The sequence below is a fragment of the Ranitomeya variabilis genome, chromosome 6 (genome assembly GCF_051348905.1).
Source record: "Ranitomeya variabilis isolate aRanVar5 chromosome 6, aRanVar5.hap1, whole genome shotgun sequence".
In the NCBI taxonomy this organism is placed as follows: Eukaryota; Metazoa; Chordata; class Amphibia; order Anura; family Dendrobatidae; genus Ranitomeya; species Ranitomeya variabilis.
In genome coordinates this window covers 364242586-364269058 of record NC_135237.1, presented here as the reverse complement: position 1 = coordinate 364269058, position 26473 = coordinate 364242586, and positions in this window count along the sequence as shown.

Genomic DNA, 26473 nt, shown 5'->3' with positions numbered 1-26473 from the left:
AAAAAGACATACAACTTATGCATAAAATAACAGGAGAAAACTTACAGAAATCATCTAACTGGTAGTTTGCTATCTGCTCCCTGAGGGGGGGTGAATGAAGTTGGTGGAACACATCAGCGTCGGCTGCCCTCACATGTGAACACGTTTCTCTGTATACAGGTCTAATTTATAGCTTTGGTCTGGAGGTCAGGTTTCAAGACCAGCCCCTCAGGTTAATATCATAATTGCTTGGTTTTTGATTGGACAACGGCCATGACCTCAATGAATATATTATTTTCTCTTGAGATCATTTGTGTAACAGCTATCACAGAGATACTATCAGGCCGTAATTAACATCTCTCTTCCCGAGAGCTAGGAGGTGTCAAATGTTACCTTTCTTCTTGGCTTCCAGCAGGACCCCCTGATGAGATTGGAGACAGATTTCTACTTGTCCCAGGAAAATGCATACTGTATTAACACCTGGGTGCAAACCTACAGCTTTCAGGACAGATGTTCCTAGTCACACAATACCTATACATAAGGTCACTGCACACATCTAATATATAAAGCTGAATGTGTGTGTGTATGTGTGTATGTCTGGGATTGGCATCTGCACCGTCGCAGCTACATCCACAAAATTTTGCAGAGTCACACATCTGGACCCCGAGAGTCATAGGCTATGTTGTGAGGCAAAATTTTAACCTCGCGCGTTCCAATTTACCAAACAATTTTGCCCCTATCTACATAATGGGAAAAAGTGAAAGGAAAAGTGTTGGAGGCAAATTGACAGCCAGGAGGAGATGGCATACAGGTATATACTGTATACAGGGGAGATGATATACATGTATATACTATATACAGGAGGAGATGACATACAGGTATATACTATATACAGGGGAGATGACATACACGTATATACTATATACAGGAGGAGATGACATACAGCTATATTTTATATACAGGAGGAGATGCCATACAAGTATATACTATATTCAGGGGAGATGACATACAGGAATATATTATACACAGGGGAGATGACATACAGGTATATACTGTTGTGAACTCTGTGTTCAGGCTCCCTCTTGTGGTCACTGGTGGTATGGTGTGACTTTTGCTTTGGGCTCCCCCTGGTGGCTTTGTCTGTTATCCTGCTTGTCTCTGGCTATCAGCTGGTTCGTTATCCTCTGGGAGGTTCCTATATAGCTCTGTTTTACTTCCATTTGTTGCCGGCTGTCGATGTAATCAGTGCTACTCAGATTCCTTCTGACTACCTTGCTCCCAGTCCATCCAGCTCAAGCTAAGTTTTGTTTGCTCATTTTTTATCAGCAGTGTTTTTCATGTTTTCTGTTCCAGCTTGCTAAAATGTAATTCTCTCGCTTGCTGGTTGCTCTAGTGGGCTGAGTTTCTCCCCACACACCGTTAGTTGGTGTGTGGGTTCTTGAAATCTCAGGATGGATATTTTGTAAGGGTTTTTTATTGATCGCATAGACCCCTGCTCTATTTTCTGCTTTCTAGTACTAGTGGGCCTCTTTTGCTGAATCTGATTTCATCCCTATGTATGTGCCTTCTTCTTACTTCACCGTTAATATTTGTTGGGGGCTTCTATATCTTTGGGGATTATTTCTCTGGAGGCAAGTGAGGTCTTTCTTTCTCTTTAGGGGTAGCTAGTTCCTCAGGCTGGCTCGAGACGTCTAGGAATTTTTTAGGCACGTTCACCGGCTACCTCTAGTTGTTTTGGATAGGTTCAGATTTGCGATCAGTCCAGTTACCATCTCCCTAGAGCTCGTCCTTAGTTTATTCACTTGCTGGTCTATTTGTGATCCTCAGCCATTAAGGATCATAACAGTACAGCCGGCCAACAAAGTGTTAATTGCATGGCAGAAGTAGGAGAAAAGAAGCCTTGAGAATTTTTTTTTTTTTCTTGTTGTTGCCGTGTGTCTAGCTGCTGTGCTAGCTTCTCTCCTCTTAATCTTGGTGTGGCTCTGAGTTCAGCTGCTGACATGGATGTCCACAGCTTGGCTTCCAGTCTGGATCATCTTGCTGCTAGGGTTCAAAGTATTCAGGATTTTGTTGTTCACAGTCCTATGTCTGAGCCTAGAATACCTATTCCGGAGTTGTTTTCTGGAGATAGATCTAGGTTCCTGAATTTTAAGAACAATTGTAAGTTGTTTCTTTCTTTGAAACCTCGTTCCTCTGGTGATGCCGTTCAGCAAGTTAAGATTATCATTACCTTTTTGCGTGGTGACCCACAAGATTGGGCCTTCGCATTGGCGCCAGGGGATCCTGCATTGCTTAGTGTAGATGCATTTTTTCTGGCCCTTGGATTGCTCTATGAGGAACCTAATCTTGAGAACCAGGCTGAGAATGTGTTATTGGCCCTCTCGCAGGGGCAAGATGAAGCAGAGGTGTACTGCCAGAAATTTCGGAAATGGTCGGTGCTTACTCAGTGGAATGAGTGTGCCCTGGCTGCTAATTTCAGAGAAGGTCTTTCTGAAGTCATTAAGAATGTCATGGTGGGGTTCCCTACGCCTGCAGGTCTGAATGAGTCAATGACTCTGGCCATTCAGATTGATCGGCGGTTGCGGGAGCGCAAACCTGTGCACCATTTGGCGGTGTCTTCTGAACAGACACCTGAATCTATGTAATGTGACAGAATTTTGACCAGAAGTGAACGGCAAAATTATAGACGGCAAAATGTGTTGTGCTTTTACTGTGGTGACTCAGCTCATGTTATCTCAGCATGCTTTAAGCGCAAAAAAAAGGTTGATAAATCTGTCACCATTGGTACTTTACAGCCTAAGTTCATTTTGTCTGTTACCCTGATTTGTTCCCTGTCATCTTACCCGGTTAATGCCTTTGTAGATTCAGGTGCTGCCCTGAGTCTGATGGATTGGTCATTTGCCAGGCGCTGTGGTTTTGATTTGGAGCCTTTAAAATTCCCTATTCCACTAAGGGGAATTGACTCCACACCATTGGCTACGAATAGACCTCAGTACTGGACACAAGTGACCATGTGCATGACTCCTGTTCATCAGGAGGTGATTCGCTTTCTTGTATTGCATAATTTGCATGATGTCGTCGTGTTGGGCCTACCATGGTTGCAGACTCATAATCCAGTCTTGGATTGGAAAGCTATGTCTGTGTCAAGTTGGGGTTGTCAGGGAATTCATGGTGACGCTCCTGTGGTGTCAATTGCTTCGTCCACTCCTTCTGAAGTCCCTACGTTTTTGTCAGACTACCAGGATGTATTTGAGGAGCCCAAACTCAATTCTGTACCTCCTCATAGGGACTGTGATTGTGCTATAAATTTGATTCCTGGTAGTAAGTTTCCTAAGGGACGACTTTTCAATTTATCTGTGCCAGAGCATGCTGCCATGTGGAATTATATAAAGGAGTCTTTGGAGAAGGGACATATTCGCCCATCCTCTTCCCCTCTTGGTGCAGGATTCTTTTTTGTGGCTAAGAAGGATGGTTCCCTGAGACCTTGTATTGATTATCGCCTTTTGAATAAAATCACGGTCAAATTTCAGTATCCTTTGCCATTGTTAACTGATTTGTTTGCTCGCATTAGGGGGTCTAGTTGGTTCACCAAGATAGATCTTCGTGGTGCGTATAACTTTGTGCATATAAAACAGGGTGATGAATGGAAAACTGCATTTAATACGCCTGAAGGCCATTTTGAGTACCTGGTGATGCCTTTTGGACTTTCTAATGCTCCTTCAGTCTTTCAGTCCTTTATGCACGACATATTCCGTGAATATCTGGATAAGTTTATGATTGTGTATCTGGATGATATTCTGTTTTTTTCGGATGATTGGGAGTCTCATGTTAAGCAGGTCAGGATGGTCTTTCAGGTCCTGCGTGACAATGCTTTATTTGTGAAGGGCTCAAAATGTCTTTTTGGAGTCCAGAAGATTTCTTTTTTGGGTTTCATTTTTTTCTCCTTCTACTATTGAGATGGACCCAGTCAAGGTTCAGGCTATTCATGACTGGACGCAGCCTACATCTGTTAAGAGTCTTCAGAAGTTCTTGGGTTTTGCTAATTTTTACCGTCGCTTCATAGCTAATTTTTCTGGTGTTGTTAAGCCTTTGACGGATTTGACCAAGAAAGGTTCTGATGTGACTAATTGGTCCTCTGCGGCTGTGGAGGCCTTTCGGGAGCTGAAGCGCCGGTTTTCTTCGGCTCCGGTCTTATGTCAGCCAGATGTCTCACTTCCCTTCCAGGTGGAGGTTGATGCTTCCGAGATTGGAGCGGGGGCTGTTTTGTCGCAGAGAAGCTCCGATGACTCTGTGATGAAGCCATGTGCTTTCTTTTCAAGAAAGTTTTCGCCTGCCGAGCGGAATTATGATGTCGGTAATCGGGAGTTGTTGGCTATGAAGTGGGCATTTGAGGAGTGGCGACATTGGCTCGAGGGAGCTAAGCATCGTGTGGTGGTCTTGACTGATCACAAGAATTTGATTTACCTCGAGTCGGCCAAGCAGCTGAATCCCAGACAGGCTCGTTGGTCGTTGTTTTTCTCTCGTTTTGATTTCGTAGTTTCGTACCTGCCTGGTTCGAAGAATGTGAAGGCTGATGCTCTTTCTAGGAGTTTTGTGCCTGACTCTCCTGGAGATTTGGAGCCGGCTGGTATCCTTAGAGAGGGGGTGATTTTGTCTGCCATCTCCCCAGATTTGCGACGTGTGCTGCAAGAGTTTCAGGCGGATAGACCTGATCGCTGTCCACCGGAGAGACTGTTTGTCCTGGATAGATGGACCAACAGAGTCATCTCCGAGGTTCACTCTTCGGTGTTGGCGGGCCATCCTGGAATATTTGGTACCAGAGACTTGGTGGCCAGGTCTTTTTGGTGGCCTTCCTTTTCGCGGGATGTGTGTTCCTTTGTGCAGTCTTGTGGAATTTGTGCTCGGGCTAAGCCTTGCTGTTCTCGAGCCAGTGGTTTGCTGTTACCTTTGCCTGTCCCGAAGAGGCCTTGGACGCACATTTCCATGGATTTTATTTCTTATCTCCCTGTCTCTCAGAGAATGTCTGTCATCTGGGTGGTGTGTGATCGTTTTTCTAAGATGGTCCATTTGGTGCCCTTGCCTAAGTTGCCTTCCTCCTCCGAGTTGGTTCCACTGTTTTTTCAAAATGTGGTTCGTTTGCACGGGATTCCTGAGAACATTGTTTCTGACAGAGGATCCCAGTTTGTGCCTAGATTTTGGCGGACCTTTTGTGCTAAATTGGGCATTGATTTGTCTTTTTCGTCAGCCTTCCATCCTCAGATGAATTGCCAAACCGAGCGAACTAATCAGACCTTGGAGACTTATTTAAGATGTTTTGTTTCTGCTGATCAGGACGACTGGGTTACTTTTTTGCCGTTGGCCGAGTTTGCCCTTAATAATCGGGCTAGTTCTGCTACTTTGGTTTCTCCTTTTTTTTGTAATTCGGGGTTTCATCCCCATTTTTCCTCGGGTCAGGTGGAGCCTTCTGACTGTCCTGGAGTGGATGTTGTGGTTGATAGGTTGTATCAGATTTGGAATCATGTGGTGGACAATTTGAAGCTGTCTCAAGAGAAGGCTCAGCTCTTTGCCAACCGCCGTCGCTGTGTGGGTCCCCGACTTCGCGTTGGGGACTTGGTGTGGTTGTCTTCTCGCTTCGTTCCTATGAAGGTCTCCACTCCTAAGTTCAAGCCTCAGTTTATCGGTCCTTATAAGATTCTGGAAGTCCTTGGCCCTGTGTCTTTTCATCTGGACCTCCCAGCATCATTTGCTATTCATAATGTGTTCCATCGCTCGTTGTTGCGGACGTATGTGGTGCCTGTGGTTCCTCCGATTGAGCCTCCTGCCCCGGTGCTGGTTGAGGGAGAAATGGAATACGTGGTGGAGAAGATCTTGGATTCTCGTATTTCTAGACGGAGGCTCCAGTATTTGGTTAAATGGAAGGGCTATGGTCAGGAGGATAATTCTTGGGTTGTCGCCTCTGATGTTCATGCGGCCGATTTGGTTCGTGCCTTCCATGTGGCTCATCCTGATCCCCCTGGCGGTTTTCATGAGGGTTTGGTGACCCCTCGTCAAGGGGGGGGTACTGTTGTGAACTCTGTGTTCAGGCTCCCTCTTGTGGTCACTGGTGGTATGGTGTGACTTTTGCTTTGGGCTCCCCATGGTGGCTTTGTCTGTTATCCTGCTTGTCTCTGGCTATCAGCTGGTTCGTTATCCTCTGGGAGGTTCCTATATAGCTCTGTTTTACTTCCATTTGTTGCCGGCTGTCGATGTAATCAGTGCTACTCAGATTCCTTCTGACTACCTTGCTCCCAGTCCATCCAGCTCAAGCTAAGTTTTGTTTGCTCATTTTTTGATCAGCAGTGTTTTTCATGTTTTCTGTTCCAGCTTGCTAAAATGTAATTCTCTCGCTTGCTGGTTGCTCTAGTGGGCTGAGTTTCTCTCCACACACCGTTAGTTGGTGTGTGGGTTCTTGAAATCTCAGGATGGATATATTGTAAGGGTTTTTTATTGATCGCATAGACCCCTGCTCTATTTTCTGCTTTCTAGTACTAGTGGGCCTCTTTTGCTGAATCTGATTTCATCCCTATGTATGTGCCTTCTTCTTACTTCACCGTTAATATTTGTTGGGGGCTTCTATATCTTTGGGGATTATTTCTCTGGAGGCAAGCGAGGTCTTTCTTTCTCTTTCGGGGTAGCTAGTTCCTCAGGCTGGCTCGAGACGTCTAGGAATTTTTTAGGCACGTTCACCGGCTACCTCTAGTTGTTTTGGATAGGTTCAGATTTGCGATCAGTCCAGTTACCATCTCCCTAGAGCTCGTCCTTAGTTTATTCACTTGCTGGTCTATTTGTGATCCTCAGCCATTAAGGATCATAACAATATACTATATACAGGGGAGATGACTTACTGGTATATACTATATACAGGGGATGACATACAGGTATATACTATATACAGAGAAGATGACATACAGGTATATACTATATACAGGAGATGACATACAGGTAAATACTATATACAGGAGATGACATACAGGTATATACTATATACAGGGGAGATGACATACAGGTATATACAGGAGATGACATACAGGTATATGCTATATACAGGATAGATGACATACAGGTATATACTATATACAGGAGGTGACATACAGGTATATACTATATACAGGAGATGACATAGAGGTATATACTTTATACAGGAGATGACATACAGGTATACACTATATACAGGGGAGATGACGTACAGGTATATAAAAGAGATGACATACAGGTATATGCTATATACAGGATAGATGACATACAGGTATATACTATATACAGGAGATGACATACAAGTATATACTATATACAGGGAAGTTGACATACACGTATATATACTATATACAGGAGGAGATGACATACAGCTGTATATTATATACAGGAGTAGATGACATACAGGTATATACTATATACAGGGGAAATGACATACAGGTATATACTATATACAGGGGAGATGACATACAGGTATATACTATATACAGGAGGTGACATACAGGTATATACTATATACAGGAGATGACATAGAGGTATATACTATATACAGGAGATGACATACAGGTATACACTATATACAGGGGGGGTGATGTACAGGTATATACAGGAGATGACATACAGGTATATGCTATATACAGGATAGATGACATACAGGTATATACTATATACAGGAGATGACATACAGGTATATACTATATACAGGGAAGTTGACATACACGTATATACTATATACAGGAGGAGATGACATACAGCTATATATTATATACAGGAGGAGATTACATACAGGTATATACTATATACAGGGGAAATGACATACAGGTATATACTATATACAGGGGAGATGACATACAGGTATATACTATATACAGAGGAGATGACTTACAGGTATATACTATATACAGGAGATGACATACAGGTAAATACTATATACAGAGAAGATGACATACAGGTATATACTATATACAGGAGACAACATACAGGTATATACTATATACAGGAGATGAGATACAGGTATATACTATATACAGGAGATGACATACAGGTATATACTATATACAGGGGAGATGACGTGCAGGTATATACAGGAGATGACATACAGGTATATCCTATATACAGAAATAGATGACATACAGGTATATACTAAATACAGGAGGTGACATACAAGTATATACTATATATAGAGGATGACATACAGGTATATACTATACACAGGGGAGATGACATACAGGTATATACTCTATACAGGAGGAGATGACATACAGTTATATACTATATACAAGGGAAATGACATACAGGTATATACTATATACAGGAGGTGACATACAGGTATATACTATATACAGGAGGTGACATACAGGTATATACTATATACAGGAGGATGACACAAAGGTATATACTATATACAGGGTAGATGACACACAGGTATATACTATATAAAGGATAGATGACATACAGGTATATACTATATACAGGAGGTGACATACAGGTATATACTATATACAGGAGGTGACATACAGGTATATACTATATACAAGGGGATGACATACAGGTATATACTATATACAGGGGAGATGACACACAGGTATATACTATATACAGGATAGATGACATACAGGTATATACTATAAACAGGAGGTGACATACAGGTATATACTATATACAGGAGGTGTCATACAGGTATATACTATATACAGGGGGATGACATACAGGTATATACTATATACAGGAGGAGATGACTTACATGTATATACTCTATACAGAAGGAGATGACATACAGTTCTATACTATATATGCGGCACCCCAGTGTCCTGGTCGTCGCAGTGATGTTATTATCCTTTCAGGGGAAAAGTGATGTCATGTCTGAAGGCAATGAAAGACAACCACATTCAGGTATCACACACATGCAACATGTTCACACTCCAGACCAGAAGGGGGAGCTCTAAGCCTGCTTAGGGTGAACTCCCCTATTTAACATCCTGATCTGGAGGGAAAAGGGGGTTCAGAGTTTAGTTCCTGTCAGGCAGACAGAAGGAGAGGAGCTCTGCTGGCATGAAGTGCTGCAACTCCTGGGAAAAGACACTAAAAGGTGAACATACTGCAGAGAGTGTGCAGGAAAGCAGAGCACAGGAGAGAAATACCAGAGGGAGATCAGCCAGGAACAAGCTTCTCCTTTCTGAGGCGCAAGAGCCGGTAGCCAGGATACCGAGGAAGCAATCGTCTCCAAGCCTTGCTTCAGAGACTGGCAGGACAGTTAATTCCACATTGGCTGCCTGACCATATACCCAAGAGGCACGGTGGCAACTGTGGGGGCCGGGGCATCTCTAGGGTCCCTGTAAAAAGCCTCAGGCCATCAGTCATATGGGTTTGTCCTATCCATACCATCTTGGGGACAGAAAGGAAGACATAACATCTAGAACATCTACAATAGTTGTGAGGACCTTACCGAGAAGCTCAACAGGGAGGTACTACAACACACAGGCGCTAGAGGAAGGCTACTGATTTCCACCTGGATAAGGGGACTCTGGATTTGCCTTCAGACCGACCGGACTCTGTCTGCCCTGTCATCTGGCGCTCTGGGCTGAGGAAGCCATCTGAAGTCCTCAGTAAACAAGGTAAAAGACTGCAAACCCGTCTCCTCGTTCTTAACTGCACCTTGCCCATATATAAACTCTTTTACTGGACACCCCTGAGGGCCATGGACCGGGTCAGCCATCGTGACATCTCCGAACCGAAGGACCCGCTGCCGAGTACCACATTGCCCTTACGTGGGGGCAATCCATTTTGGCATCACGAACAGGATCTACTTAAGCCTGAAAATGGGGTCATGTGCGCCTAAGAACTGTGCCAGAACTGTATTTGAACTGTGATTTGCTTAAAGACTGTGTGTTGCAATTTGCCGCCAAAATCCGCCATTGCCGCGCCGTGTGGAGCGTGAGGGGGAGGAGCCATACCTTCGTGGGCGGAGCCAGCCGAAAAGAGCTCAAAGCAAGAAGACAGGTGCCGTGCTGCTGTCTGGAAAGCCGAAAGTGGAGACGCCATGCAGCAGAGCCGCCAGAAGAGACGCTGCAAAGTGCCGATTCCGGAGAGTAGCCCCAACTTCCACAAGGTTAGCAGAGGGGAGGAATGGCAATGTCTGATCCGGGAAGGGAAGTACCGGCGGTCGCAGCCGCAGACTTAGAAGTGCCTCCAGGCCTCGCAATAGGCATAGCCGCAGGCCTTGTACCGCCGCCGGGTCCCGCAGAGCTTGCTGCTTCCATCAGCCAGCCGGACACTGCCATAATGCCCTTCTCCATACCATACACACCTGGAGCAGCCTGGCTCCCGCGATACTCTGGAGAATCACATACATTAACTGACTTTAAAGAAGGGATCTGCAGCCTGCTTGAGTTTTATCCCCTGGCAGAGCCTCAGAAAGTTCACATGGTATCGGGCCAACTGTTTTGAGCGGCTCTGAGAGAAGTGAAGTCCTGGCCCGCTGTGGATAAAAGAACTGTGCAGCAGGTCTTTGCAAAGCTTAAAACCACCTTTGACACCCGCACCGCTACAGAAATTAAATTGACATTCTATTTGTGCAAGCAGAGGCCGCAGGATAGCTTATGGGACTATGCCCTTAATCTCCAGGAGGCATTGCGGGCAATCAAGCAGGTTGATCCAAACAGCATGCAAGATGAAGATAAACTCTTAAAGGAGCGGTTCATCGAGGGACTCCTGTACAATCACCAAAGGGCCCAACTGCACCTCCTGGCCATGCAGAATCCTGACCTGACCTTTGCGCAATTTAAAGACAAGGCCATCCAAGTGCTACAGGAGCGACAGCCAGCCGTGCAGTACTTCCTAGGCATCAAGCCCTCACGTACCACCAGGAGGCGGCGCCAGATCCTCAAGTTTCTGCTGAGGCTGATGCCCAGATCCTGGAAGACAATTCCTCTACAGGACTACGCCTCCAGATGCAGGAGCTGACCAAGAGAGTTGCTGCCTTAGCTCAGACCGTGCAGTCCCTACAGGAGGCCCCCAAGGAGAAGATCAAGCTGGCTTCCAGACTGGAGGATGTTCCCTGGCGACAATAGAGGAGGATGCCGCCGACCAGAGGCAGAGACGATGATCGCTTTCATCAGGAAGGACGACCCATCTGCCGCCGCTGCAACCAGGCAGGCCACATTGCAAGGTACTGTCATTTAAACGAGCAACCCCTGGGGCAGAGGGCCAACCCCCAGGAGTAGGACGACCAGGCCCGCAAAACTGGAGAGCCAAGTACATTGGAGGATGACCTGTTCTCCCCATTGTGATCGACGGTATCCCCATGAACACTCTGTTGGACACCGGTTCTCAGGTGACAACTATGCCTTACATCCTTTATAAATGTTATTGAGAAGACAACGACATTTCTCGTGGCCCTGATGATGATTTCACCATAGTAGCCAGTAACGGTCAGCCATTGCCACAAGTGGGGTACAAAGATGTCACCATTAGTGTTGAGCATTCCGATACCGCAAGTATCGGGTATCAGCCGATATTTGCGGTATCGGAATTCCGATACCGAGTTCCGATATTTTTGTGATATCGGAAATCGGAATCGGAAGTTCCCAGTGTATGATTCCCAGGGTCTGGAGGAGTGGAGACTCTCCTTCAGGCCCTGGGATCCATATTCATGTAAAAAATAAAGAATAAAAATAAAAAATATGGATATACTCACCCCTCCGACGGAGCCTGGACCTCAGACGTGCAACCGGCAGCCTCCGTTCCTAAGAATGAGCGAGTGAAGGACCTGCGAAGACATCACGGCTTGTGATTAGTCGCGTGAGCGGTCACATGAGCGGTCACGCGACCAATCACAAGCCGCGACGTCATCGCAGGTCTTTCACTCGCTCATTCTTAGGAACGGAGGCTGCCGGTTACAGCGGTTACTACCAGGGCGCGTCAGAGGGTGAGTATATCCCTATTTTTTATTTTTATTCTTTATTTTACACATGAATATGGATCCCAGGGCCTGAAGGAGAGTTTCCTCTCCTTCAGACCCTGGGAACCATCCAGGATACCTTCCGATACTTGTGTCCCATTGACTTGTATTGGTATCGGGTATCGGCGATATCCGATATTTTTCGGATATCGGCCGATACCATCCGATACCGATACTTTCAAATATCAGAAGGTATCGCTCAACACTAGTCACCATTAAAGTGGGGTGGGTAGAATTGAAGGCCCAAGGAATTGTAATTGTTTATATTGACCGACATGAATGCAACCCCATGATGACCTTTGGTACTAATGTCATAGAAAATTGTCTTGCAGAGGTTATTGTCTTGTTACAGCAGGTGGCAGAAACAGCTGGTTACAGTGAACAACGTGCCCTGCAGAAAGAAATCCGAGCTCTGATGCAGAGACAGCAGGTAGAATTGACTAGTGGAGAAATTGGCCGTCTCACAGTGAGTGATTCAATCCCCATTGCAATACCCCCCAGGAGCGAAATGTTAATATGGTGTCGGGCAGCAATAGGCCTCAGAGGTAAAGACTATCAAGCCCTGGTAGAACCTGTGTATTCAGATAGTAGGCCCACCCTCCTGACAGCCAGAGGGGTGGTTGAAGTCCACAAGGGGAGGGTGCCAGTACGTGTCCTTAACTGTGGAGAGGAAGAGGTCCACCTAACCAAATATGCCACACTTGCCAAATTGTTTGCTGTTTATAATAATATGATACAGGCAACAGAACCCTTGGTCCCATCCAACCAGGTGGAGGACAATGGCTCTGCAGGACAAATGGAAGACTGGTGTCAGAAATTACACGTGGGCACTGACTCTACCCCATCGCACCAAAAGCAAGGGGCTTACAGGGTGGTTCATGAGTATAAGCGGGTATTCCGCAAGCACCCCCTAGATTTTGGGCAGGTAAAACGGTTTCAACATCATATCCCCATGGGAAATCATCCACCCATTAAAGAGAGATACCGTCCTGTACCCCCAGCTCATTATCAGTGTGCCAAAGACATGTTGCGAGAGATGAAGGAGGCTGGGGTAGTTAGAGACAGTTGTAGCCCCTGGGCAGCTCCATTAGTCCTCATCAGGAAGAAGGATGGCACAATGAGGATGTGTGTTGATTATAGGCAGATAAACCGCATTACACATAAAGATGCATACCCACTGCCCAGAATAGAAGAGTCCTTGGCTGCTTTAAAATCTGCTAACTACTTCTCTACCTTGGATCTCACCAGTGGGTACTAGCAGGTTCCCGTAGCAGAGGTGGACAAGGAAAAGACGGCCTTCACCACACCGATGGGTCTCTGTGAATTCAACTACATGCCATTCAGACTGTGCAACTCCCCAGGAACGTTCCAGAGGATGATAGAGTGCTGTCTTGGACATAAGAATTTCAAAACCGTCCTGCTGTACTTGGATGATGTCATCGTCTTCTCCAAAACCTATGAGGACCATCTGAAGCACCTGGCAGAGGTGTTCGAAGCTCTGTCCAACTTTGGCCTAAAGGTATAACTGTCCAAATGTCATCTATTAAAGCCCAAAGTGCAGTACCTGGGCCATGTGGTGAGTGCTGAAGGAGTGGCCCCAGACCCTGACAAGGTCACTGTGATCAGAGACTGGCGGAAGCCCAGCAACCTCCATGAAGTCCGACAGTTCCTTGGGTTGGTAGGCTACTACAGAAGATTCATCAAGGACTTCACCAAGAAAGCCGCGCCATTGCAAGACCTGTTAGTGGGCCAGTCCAAGAAACCCAAGGGTAAGAATACCCCATTTGACTGGAACGACGGACTGGAGGGATCCTTCACTTGTTTGAAGTTGACGCTGATGGGAGAAGAGGTACTGGCCTACCCTGAATAGGACCAACCGTTTGTGCTGTATTGTTGCTGCCAGCAACATGGGACTGGGAGCCGTATTGTCCCAGGTCCAGAAAGGCAAAGAGAGGGTAATTGCTTACGCCAGCAGGAAACTTCGTCCCACTGACAGGAACCCTGACAACTACAGTTCCTTTAAGCTGGAGTTCCTCGCCATCGTTTGGGCAGTGACGGAGAGGTTCAACCACTACCTGGCCTCAGCAAAATTCACCGTATTCACGGACAACAATCCACTGACACACTTGGACACAGCAAAACTTGGTGCCTTGGAGCAGCGGTGGATGGCCCGGTTGTCCAATTATGATTTCACCATCAAGTACCGGGCAGGGCACAAGAATGCGAATGCCGATGCATTGTCCAGGATGCCCAACTTGCCAGAAATGGGAGAGGACTCGGAAGCACTCGAAGAAATAGAGTTGCCAGCTTTCCATCGCCCCAAGGCCACTCAGTATTCGCATCATGTGAGGAACAGGCGCAAGAACAAACAGGATGCCACGCTGAATCCCCTGCCCCACCATGGATGGGCAGAGACCCAGGACAGTGACCCCATGGTCCATCGGGTGAAAGAGCTCTTGACGCAGGCAGGTTCACACCCTGGCCTGGATTATCCACAAGAGACGCAACAACTGTGGAAGGGGAGAGGCAAACTGTTTATCTACGATGGTAAGCTGTGCCGAAGAAGCATCATCCCACGCACCCATGAGTTGGTATGGCAGATAGTAGTCCCAAAGCAAGATGCACCAATGGTTCTGGAAGCGTACCACGATGGAGCAGAACACTTCGGATGGAGGAAGTTGGAGAGTCTACTTTGTGGAAGGTTCTACTGGGTTGGCATGAAGAAATCCATCAAAAAGTGGTGCCGAGAGTGTGGCCCATGTAGCCTACGCAGGAAGGACCGTGACAGCCAAAGGGCTCCCCTACAGCCCATCATCACCAAACGACCGCTTGAACTGGTCGCGCTAGATCATGTGAAGCTAACACCCAGCTGGTCAGGCTATGTCTACGCCCTAACCATCGTGGACCACTACTCTAGATTTCTGGTAATTGTGCCTGTCAAAGATCTGACAGCAAGGACAGCAGCTAAAGCCTTCCAGCAGTACTTCTGTAGACCACACGGGTACCCAGAAAAGGTACTGACTGATCAAGGACCAGCCTTTGAAGTGGATGTGCTCCAGGAATTCCGCAATTTATACAGGTGTAAAAAGATCAGAACGACACCGTATCACCCACAAACCAACGGGATGTGCGAAAAGATGAACCAAGTGGTAATCGACTTACTGAAGACCTTGCCTGTGGAGGAACGGAACTTGTGGCCAGCAAAGTTGCCCTGCTTGGTAGACATGTACAACCACATCCCAGTGAATTCCACCAACTGTACCCCAGCATACCTGATGAGAGGAAGATCCAGCAAGTTACCTGTTGATCTAGACATGGGAGTCCTAACCCCAGAGGATAACTCACCAGATGCAGATTGGGATACGGAAAGACAGCAAAGGTATTGCAAAGTACAGGAATGCGTGGAAAGAAGTCTAGCACAAGCCAGACAAAAACAAGAAAGGGACTACAACCAGCATGCTCCTGCAATTCCCTTGTCACCAGGTGAACAAGTACTCAAACAGAAAAGGAGGCTACACAAACTTGATGACCAATGGGAAGCAGAACCATATACCATCCTGCCATCCAACTTTGACAATACAAAGGTCTGTCCCATCAGCAAAGATGGGGGAGAAACTTCAACAGCAATATCCAGGGACCACCTCAAAGTATGCCCTGACAAGTTGAGAGATAGAGAAACAGATCCAGATTCCACCCGTGGAAGAGGAGAGGGTGATACACACTGTTCTTGGAGACTTTCCCCAGTCGTGGACTCAAATAAATCAGGCCATCGTGGTACCTGTTTTGACGTTTCATCAGCCGAAACCTCCAGAACCAAATGTGATACCAGATCATCTTGAGCCAAAAGAGACTCTGCACCAACAGATTCCAACAGCCAATGCGATCCCAGCCGTAACTCAACAACAGCAGACTCCAACAGAGGACACCATGCCAACCATTGAATCGGCAAGTCCACCCTCTGCTGTCGGTGAATCTGCCATGCCTACAGTTAGTAGAAGTGGTCCTGAAAGCTCCAGCATACCAGTGCTACCTAGACTCACTAGAAGTGTAGCCAAAAGACAGTGCACTACACCAGCGATAGCAAGCACAGCAGACCCTATTAGGTCACTAGCAACCCCTGTACTGCAGAGGTCTACACGTAGCACTAAAAATCAAACCCCAATTCGCTTCAAAACTTGGAAATATTAACGGTTGCTGCTGTTTGTTTGAAAATGTCTGTATATATCTTTGTTACAGGTTTAAAATGGACAATGGAGTAATAGACAGTGAATTACTCAAAAACTTTCATTATACTTTTAAAAGGGATCCCTTTGTTTACCCAGGATCCTTGCTGTTTCAAGTTTGCACTCACTGAACTGGGAGTCATGAACTGTGCATGACCAAGATTTTCGTAACGTTCAAGTGTTCTCACCTCCCAGAAAGGGAAGCATTGTTATATTATCCTGTTTTATGGCATTTCAAAATTTTGCATGTCTTTTGTTAATATGTATTGTTGTTCTTCTTTTCCCAGTCCCGGAGTACCGGATTTAACAGGGGGGAGTGCAGCGCCCCAGTGTCCTGGTCGTCACAGTGATGTCATCCTTTCAGGGGAGAAGTGATGTCATGTCTGAAGGCAATGAAAGACAACCACATTCAGGTATCACACACATGCAACATGTTCACACTACAGACCAGAAGGGAGAGCTCTAAGCATGTTTAGGGTGAACTCCCCTATTTAACATCCTGATCTGGAGGGAAAAGGGGTTCAGAGTTTAGTTCCTGTCAGGCAGACAGAAGGAGAGGAGCTCTGCTGGCATGAAGTGCTGCAACTCCTGGGAAAAGACACTAAAATGTGAACATACTGCAGAGAGTGTGCACGAAAGCAGAGCACAGGAGAGAAATGCCAGAGGGAGATCAGCCAGGAACAAGCTGCTCCTTTCTGAGGTGCAAGAGCCGGTAGCCAGGATACCGAGGAAAAAATCGTCTCCAAGCCTTGCTTCAGAGACTGGCAGGACAGTTAATTCCACGTTGGCTGCCCGACCATATATCCAGGAGGCACGGTGGCAACTGTGGGGGCCGGGGCGTCTCTAGGGTCCCTGTAAAAAGCCTCAGGCCGTCAGTTATATGGGTTTGTCCTATCCATACCATCTGGGGGACAGAGAGGAAGACATAACATCTAGAACATCTACAATAGTTGTGAGGACCTTACCGAGAAGCTCAGCAGGGAGGTACTATAACACACAGGCACTAGAGGAAGGCTACTGATTTCCACCTGGATAAGGGGACTCTGGATTTGCCTTCTGACCGACCGGACTCTGTCTGCCCTGTCATCTGGCACTCTGGGCTGAGGAAGCCATCTGAAGTCCTCAGTAAACAAGGTAAAAGACTGCAAACCCATCTCCTCGTTCTTTACTGCACCTTGCCCATATATAAACTCTTTTACTGGACACCCCTGAGGGCCATGGACCGGGTCAGCCACCGTGTCATCCCCCGAACCGAAGGACCCAGTGCCGAGTACCACATTGCCCTTACGTGGGGGCTATCCATATACAGGGGAAATGACATACAGGTATATACTATATACAGGAGGAGATGACATAGAGGTATATACTATATACAGGAGCAGATGACATACAGGTATATACCGAGGGGAAAATAAGAGGTGTGAGGTGAAAATGAAGAGGTGTGAGTGCAAAAGGAGAGGAGTGAGGGGAAAATAGTGGAGTGATTGGAAAAAGACAGGTGTGAGGTCAAAATGACAGGTGTTAGGGGGAAATGAGAGAAGTGAGGGGAGAAAATGAGAGGTGTGAGGGGGAAAATTAGGTGTGAGGGGGAAAATGAGGTGTGGGGGAAAATGAGAGGAGTGAGGAGAAAATGAGAGACGTGAGGGGGAAAATGAGAAATGTGAGGGGGAAAATGAGAGGCGTGATGGGAAAATGAGAGAAGTGAGGTGCTATACTAACAGTTTCTATGCCTGGGCAACGCCAGGCTCTTCAGCTAGTATATATATATATATATATATATATATATATACACATATTTCACCACAGTGGCCATTTTGAAGTTGGTCATTTGGATCCAACTTTATTTTTTCCAATGGGAAGAGGGTCATGTGACACATCAAACTTATTGAGAATTTCACAAAAAATAAACAATAGTGTGCTTGGTTTTAACGTAATTTTATTCTTTCATGAGTTATTTACAAGTTTATGACCACTTATAAAATGTGTTCAAAGTGCTGTCCATTGTGTTGGATTTTCAATGCAACTATCTTCTCCCACTCTTGACACACTGATAGCAACAACGCAGAAGAAATGCTAGCAGTATCCATTGTTTCAGATTCTGCACATCTCGTATCTTCACAACATAGACAATTGCCTTCAGATGACCCCAAAGATAAAAGTCTAAGGTGGTCAGATCGGGAAACCTTTGTGGCCATTCAACTGGCCCACGACAACCAATCCACTTTCAAGGAAACTGTTCATGTAGGAATGCTCGGACCTGACACCGATAATGTGGTGGTCCACCATCTTGCTGGAAAAACTCAGGGAACGTGCCATCTTCAGTGCATAAAGAGGGCAACACATCATCATACAAATACAGCAAAGTCAGCCCTTTAAATCCTAGTTAAAACTTAGCATTTATTAATATACCTAGAATAAAAATATATATAAATAGAAATTGTGTACATAAAGTGCTCGTGATTAACAGTGCACTAGATAAAAAATGGCACAATCTCACCCAAATTTTCAGCTGGCCCTCGGAATTCTGCTCCATGTACCATGAGATCAGATGATGGGGAGAAAGGACATCAAGACCAAACAAACGACATAGGGGGGAGTGGGGAACACGGGGTCCTCTTTACCCTGTCGTGCCCTCTGCAATTAGCTCCCGCCCTTACAAGGGCAGTACCCAAGTGTGAGTCTATTTTTCAGTGCCCCTGGTAAGTATAGCCACCCTGAAAAAAAGTGTGTATCTTCCCTACGCGTTTCCCCACCCGTTTGGGGGGTTCATCAGGGGAAGTTTATCCGGGCTAAAGAAAAACGGACGAAGTCACCTGCAGTGGCAGGGTGTGACCTCTCTGTATGCCGAGATCCTGTGTATAAGAAAAAAATGGTCTCTCACCTGTTCAATGTTAGCCGCCATTATATAGAGAGGGGAGATGGGTTGGAGGGTGGTGCTAAAATTTAGCGTCTGACATCACTTCCTCCTTTTATTCCAAGAAGAAATATATTTCTTTCTTTATGCTTAATCTTATGTTTTCAATACATTTATTTCATACCCCTTATTTTCGCTTACTTCTCTCATACCTTCCAGCATATTCTTTTTTATCTGTTTCTACATATTTTCCTTATTCTTTTTTTACAGCTTGTGCAGGTACTATAGCAACCGTACCATGTGACCTAAGGTCCTGGTCGGCGCTAGTTTACTACTGCGCATGCGTTCTGAATAGAAAAAAAGATCCCGTAGGCTCATCTAAGTTACTGAGCATTACACATTCTTGACGGTTTCCTTTATTATTTGCTGGACTTTGCGCAAGCGCTGTGACAATCTTACTGACCATGTGACTTCAGGTCCTGGTCAGTGCTATTTCACTTATGCGCGTGCGTTCTAGAATTAGTACAGGACATGCGGTCAGCTGATCACAGGTACTGACCGTGAATCATTCATTATTTGCTAGACCTTGCGCAAGCGTAATGACCACCATACAGACCATGTGACCCCAGGTCCTGGTCAGTACTAGTTTGCTATTGCGCGTACGTTCTCAAAACAATACCCAACACCCAGTCAGCTGATCACAGGTACTGATAGTGGTGCTTTCTGTCGGTACATGTGCGCGCCCCTATTACCTTTTCCCTGGTGTATCATTGGAATTACCAGGGTGTACTCTGTGGATAGTTGCGGCGCTCCCGGTCATATGAACATCAGATCTCACTGTACTACCCATAGGTTATTGCGCTTGCGCTCTCTCTAGATGTAACTCAGCATGTTTGTATACATTTATATTGAACTAGGGGTGTCAAACTAGATATATAAGCATATTTCCTCTCAGAAACCAATTACTCCGTTTCATATTCCCTTCAATCCCCTTTAATATTAGGTATACTTTATACGGTACTTCTCTGTTATCATAGGGCTACAGTTTACAAATATATCTAATTATGTAGCGCCATAGTACAAAGTACAACAGTGAAAGTATACACCCCTATGTATGCTGCTTGATGCAGCCAAGGTTTAGTATTTAGGATCATAAATAGATCTGTATATAGGTTGCCTCTCTTGGCCCTGTTCAGCTACCATCATAGTACAGACACAGCATCGCCAGATGAGGGAACACTCTCAAAAATGATTAATTGGAGGGGGGGGGGACGCTTATAAAAAGCAGCTGTAATTAAGTTGTTCATTTAATCCTAGGGGCCACTGGGTGTCCAGCCGGTATATCCAGCGGCACTCCCTCTGTAAAATCAGTCTATCATAATTCCCCCCTCTCTTGGGTGTTCTCACTTGGTCAATACCCATAAATTTGATGACTCCACAGTTCCCGCCATGGCAATTGTTTACATGTTTTGCCAATGGCGTGTCTCTATCATTACGTATGTCTCCTAGATGTTCTCCCACTCTGCGTCTAAATTCTCTGATTGTCTTTCCCACATACGATTTTCCACAAATACATGAGGCCTTATAAATTATTCCTGTTGTTTTACAGTTAATAAACTGTCTAATTGTGAAACTCTCCTGAGTGGTATCATTCACAAAACATTTTCCAGTTTGTATGACATCGCATGCCACGCACTGCCCACACCTATAGCACCCAGTAGGTTTTACCGGGAGCCATGTTCCTCTAACCTCAGGTCTCTGTAGGTGACTGTGTACCAGTCTATCCCTAAGAGATCTTCCCCTTTTGTATGTAATTTGGGGAGTCGCTCCGATTACCTTCGCCAGGTCCTGATCCATTAGGAGAACATTCCAGTGTTTCCTCAGGACATCACGAACTGCCGCTGTCCCATTGTCAAATGTAGTAATTAAACGAATAGGCCCCACATTTTCCTCATTTCTCTTTTTGGGTTTCAATAAGGCTTCTCTTGATTGAGTTTGTGCAAATTGAAATGATTGTCTCAGGACCCCATCCGGGTAGCCCCTCCTATGAAATCTCTCTCTTAAAGCGTCCCCCCCCTCCAATTAATCATTTTTGAGAGTGTCCCCTCATCTGGCGATGCTGTGTCTGTACTATGATGGTAGCTGAACAGGGCCAAGAGAGGCAACCTATATACAGATCTATTTATGATCCTAAATACTAAACCTTGGCTGATTGAAGGGGATTGAAGGGAATATGAAACGGAGTAATTGGTTTCTGAGAGGAAATATGCTTATATATCTAGTTTGACACCCCTAGTTCAATATAAATGTATACAAACATGCTGAGTTACATCTAGAGAGAGCGCAAGCGCAATAACCTATGGGTGGTACAGTGAGATCTGATGTTCATATGACCGGGAGCGCCGCAACTATCCACAGAGTACACCCTGGTAATTCCAATGATACACCAGGGAAAAGGTAATAGGGGCGCGCACATGTACCGACAGAAAGCACCACTATCAGTACCTGTGATCAGCTGACTGGGTGTCGGGTATTGTTTTGAGAACGTACGCGCAATAGCAAACTAGTACTGACCAGGACCTGGGGTCACATGGTCTGTATGGTGGTCATTACGCTTGCGCAAGGTCTAGCAAATAATGAACGATTCACGGTCAGTACCTGTGATCAGCTGACCGCATGTCCTGTACTAATTCTAGAACGCACGCGCATAAGTGAAATAGCACTGACCAGGACCTGAAGTCACATGGTCAGTAAGACTGTCACAGCGCTTGCGCAAAGTCCAGCAAATAATAAAGGAAACCGTCAAGAATGTGTAATGCTCAGTAACTTAGATGAGCCTACGGGATCTTTTTTTCTATTCAGAATGCATGCGCAGTAGTAAACTAGCGCCGACCAGGACCTTAGGTCACATGGTACGTTTGCTATAGTACCTGCACAAGCTGTAAAAAAAGAATAAGGAAAATATGTAGAAACAGATAAAAAAGAATATGCTGGAAGGTATGAGAGAAGTAAGCGAAAATAAGGGGTATGAAATAAATGTATTGAAAACATAAGATTAAGCATAAAGAAAGAAATATATTTCTTCTTGGAATAAAAGGAGGAAGTGATGTCAGACGCTAAATTTTAGCACCACCCTCCAACCCATCTCCCCTCTCTATATAATGGCGGCTAACATTGAACAGGTGAGAGACCATTTTTTTCTTATACACAGGATCTCGGCATACAGAGAGGTCACACCCTGCCACTGCAGGTGACTTCGTCCGTTTTTCTTTAGCCCGGATAAACTTCCCCTGATGAACCCCCCAAACGGGTGGGGAAACGCGTAGGGAAGATACACACTTTTTTTCAGGGTGGCTATACTTACCAGGGGCACTGAAAAATAGACTCACACTTGGGTACTGCCCTTGTAAGGGCGGGAGCTAATTGCAGAGGGCACGACAGGGTAAAGAGGACCCCGTGTTCCCCACTCCCCCCTATGTCGTTTGTTTGGTCTTGATGTCCTTTCTCCCCATCATCTGATCTCATGGTACATGGAGCAGAATTCCGAGGGCCAGCTGAAAATTTGGGTGAGATTGTGCCATTTTTTATCTAGTGCACTGTTAATCACGAGCACTTTATGTACACAATTTCTATTTATATATATTTTTATTCTAGGTATATTAATAAATGCTAAGTTTTAACTAGGATTTAAAGGGCTGACTTTGCTGTATTTGTTTGATATTTTGAGTCAGAGACATTCAGAGTAGACTTTCTGGGTGGTTGTATTGCTTATATTCCAACACATCATCATGTAGCAATTTCAGATATCCAGTGGCATTGAGATTTCCATTGATGAAGAATGGCCCCATTATTTTTGTACCCCATATACCACACCATAACATCAATTTTTGTGTTCCAACAGTCTTGGAGGGATCTATCCACTGTGGGTTAATGTCAGACCAATAGCGGTGGTTTTGTTTGCTAACTTCATCATTCACAAAAAAGTTTGCTTCATCACTGAACATAATATTCTGTGTAAATTGAGGGTCCCTTTCCAATTTTTGGGGAACTTTTATCCCCAACAGGTCATTTTTTTCTTCATTTTAAAATGGAGCTACAAGTCAGGTGTCTGACTACAGGTCCATTTATCCTCTTTGGGGCTTCCAGAAAAAGCCACAGTGCTCGGCTGCCACTTAGGGACTGAATGAATCAGTGGTCGAGTGGAACATACCGCTCCATTCTAATGGGGCAAAAAGTTCCACATTCCATACGAGGAACAAATACCACCGTGCCATGACTAGACCACATATTACCACCACATAGTGAACACATAATGCTACAATAATGATCTTTAAAGAAAACCATAATAATAATAAAACTAATATTACCTCGGGTGACATTATAGACATGAGCTCTGTACTATAGTTCCATAGTGTATTGTGTATAGGTAATGCAGTGAACACCAAAGACATTACACTATGTACACTACATTACACTATGTATGGAGCTCCTCTGTATAATGTCACTGGTGACCACTGTATTAACTGTACACTATAGACTATATACAAAGCTCCTTTATATATAATATTCAGGTAATACAGTGATCACTAATGACATTATACACAGAAGCTCTGTATATAATGTGCAGGTAATACAATGATCACAGATGACATTATACACAGGAGCTGTGTAGATAGTATATAGTGTATAGTGTACACATAATACAGTGACTTACCAGTAATGAGTCAAGTTGAAGTCATCCATCTTCGCTTTTCTTCTTCATCCAGCGCAGACCACTGTTACATCTTCCAGCCAGGACTTGCCTCTGCAGTAAATAACACACAGTCATCTATAGGTGATCACTGTAGAGCACATTCTCCACTTTTTCCCCTGACTTCTATACTTCATCAGATGAAGAAAAAAGCGATCTATAACCCATACAGTAATTATGTCCTCCATCCTGGCCCCCTTTATTTAATAATGTCCCCATTCTGTTCCTTTTGTTTAATAAGGTTCCTCATCCTAGGCCCCTTTATTTAATAACGTCCCCCTTCCTGGCTCCATTTATGTAATAATATCCCCCATCATGGACCCCTTTATTTAATAATGTACCCCTTCCTGGCCCCATTTATTTATTATCTTGGGCCCATTTACTTAGTAAAGACCCCATCCTGGCCATTTTTGTTAAATAATGTCCCCTATCCTGGCCCCCAGACAATAATTCTGTTCCTCATCCTGGGCCCCTTTATTTAATAATGTCTCCCATCCTAGGCCTCTTTATTTAATAATTTCCTCCATCCTGGGCCCCTATATTGCCCCATCTTGTTCCCTGTGTTGCCGTATCCTGGACCCTATTTTGCCTCCAAGCTTGGACCCTATTTCCTCCAATCCTGGGCCCCTATGTTCACTATTCTGTCACATCCACAGAAGAAAAAAAAATCTTCTTACTTTATCGCTCTCATCCTGTGTCATCTTGCTACTTCATATCCTAAATTAAGATGGCCACTGTCCTGTTAGAGGCTAGGCACTGGCATCAGCACATGGCAGTTATGTCCCTGCCATACCTCCTTGCCACGTGCTGACATTAGCTGCCGGCCATTGATAACCCGGTGGCCATTTTTACTATTCTATTCGAGGGGGCTACCGATGACTAGGGCCCACCAGAGCATTGATTGATGTCCCGCTAGGCCAGTGCAACCCTGCCTATTATGCCTAAGTTATTGCGTAACAGCATGTTTTTAAAGTTTTCGAATTTGGCCCTGAGCCTATTTTTTTTTAGCATTTCATGTCATTGGGAAAGGAATTTCATTGTTGTGTCATCCAGACCTTGAGCAGTGTATTTCACTTCATCTTTCTGGAATGCCAGTTAAAGCCACTTCTTCTTGGATGTGCTACAGAGTGTTCTTGTAAAAGCCCAAGTCAGCTTTTTAGTTTCTTTAACAGCAAGATGCTTGTAAACAATCTGTCCATCTTCCACTGTATCACTTTCTGAATCTCAACTTTCTGTTGTAGCTGGTGATGTAGCTTAGGTGACTGGTGGTGAGTGTCCATCCATATTTGATAGATGTTAAGCTATGTTCTTTGGGCCTACTTTACATAAGAACCAGTCATTACAGAGTGGCACAACTTCCCCTATCCACGGGTGTAAGATTTGTCAGGTTTTTGTCAGTTAGATTTGGCTGCAAACAAAATATTCTCACCTGATCATAGCAGGTTTCAGAAACTGTAATCTCTCATCGTGACCACAGAACTGGAAGTCTGAAGTTAGTTTTTAGAAGAATTTTCAGATTAAGCAACATATGGTTCCCTCTAGTCGTGCGCCTTATGAGTAATGCATGGGATAACTATGTTGATAGATTGTTGTGTTTTAAAATCAAATATACCTAAAAATACTGATGTGTGGAAAGTATAATATTGTAACATGGAATTCCTGTCGTTAGTGAATTTAGTGAATAAATCAGTCAAAAGTCGCTCATTGGTGATATACACCAACGTGTCCAGAAAAATCAATTACATACTGGAGTAGAGTATGGTAAATTTGATTGTGTCTAGAATTATGTTCCTTAGGAAATTATTCAGTGTTAACTCATCTCCAGTCCAAATAGTGAAAATGTTGTCTATATATCTCAGTCAGACCCTACATCAATGTTGAATGTATTGGCTGTGAAACACAAAAGGTTTTTCAAATTCTGCCATAAAAAGATTAGCATAGGTAGGGACCACATTGGCTCCATTGTGTTACCTTGCTGCTGTTCAAAACATTAATCCTGAAATAGGAAATAATTCCTATAAAGTATAATCTTAAGTGAGGACAATTTAAAGTGTCTCTCTGGCATATAGGATTGTGTTACAATAGTTTGCATAGTTTCCATCCCACTTTCATAATAAAGCAATGCAAGCTACATTAATAAAAGGAGACTAGAAAATCCCTGGGGACATGAAATGTCAGCTTGGCACTGTTTTACAGAGACACCCCCTGATCACAGGGGCCCAGGGAGGCACGGGGAGTAAGAGAAGGTGGACTACACAGCCGATAACCTGGCACCACACTTGCTCACAACTCTGACAGGCTGAGAGGCCCCTTTGACCAGCACCAATGAAACCAAGCCCTGCCATCCTGGTAGAACTGCCACCAGTTTCTCATTAGATATAAACTCAATATGTTAACAGGATTATATCTATCATGGATGTGTCAGAGGCTGCAGACCGTTGCACTGCATCTGTCTGCAGAAGGTCTCAGTAGTTTGCTTGCTTTGTAGACGAGGGCCCACATTTCCCGGTGATAATCGCCACACTTGCACCTGAGTGTTGATATACTTCCTGCTTGCTGCAGACAAGCGCAGGGGATATTTTCTGTTTGCACTTCCCTGTTGAGACTTGGAGCTGCAGCAGTTGGCTAGAATCTTCTTTGGAGTTTGGAGGCTGTTGGTGTTTCTCTCTGAGATTACTGAAGCTACGTGTTCCCCT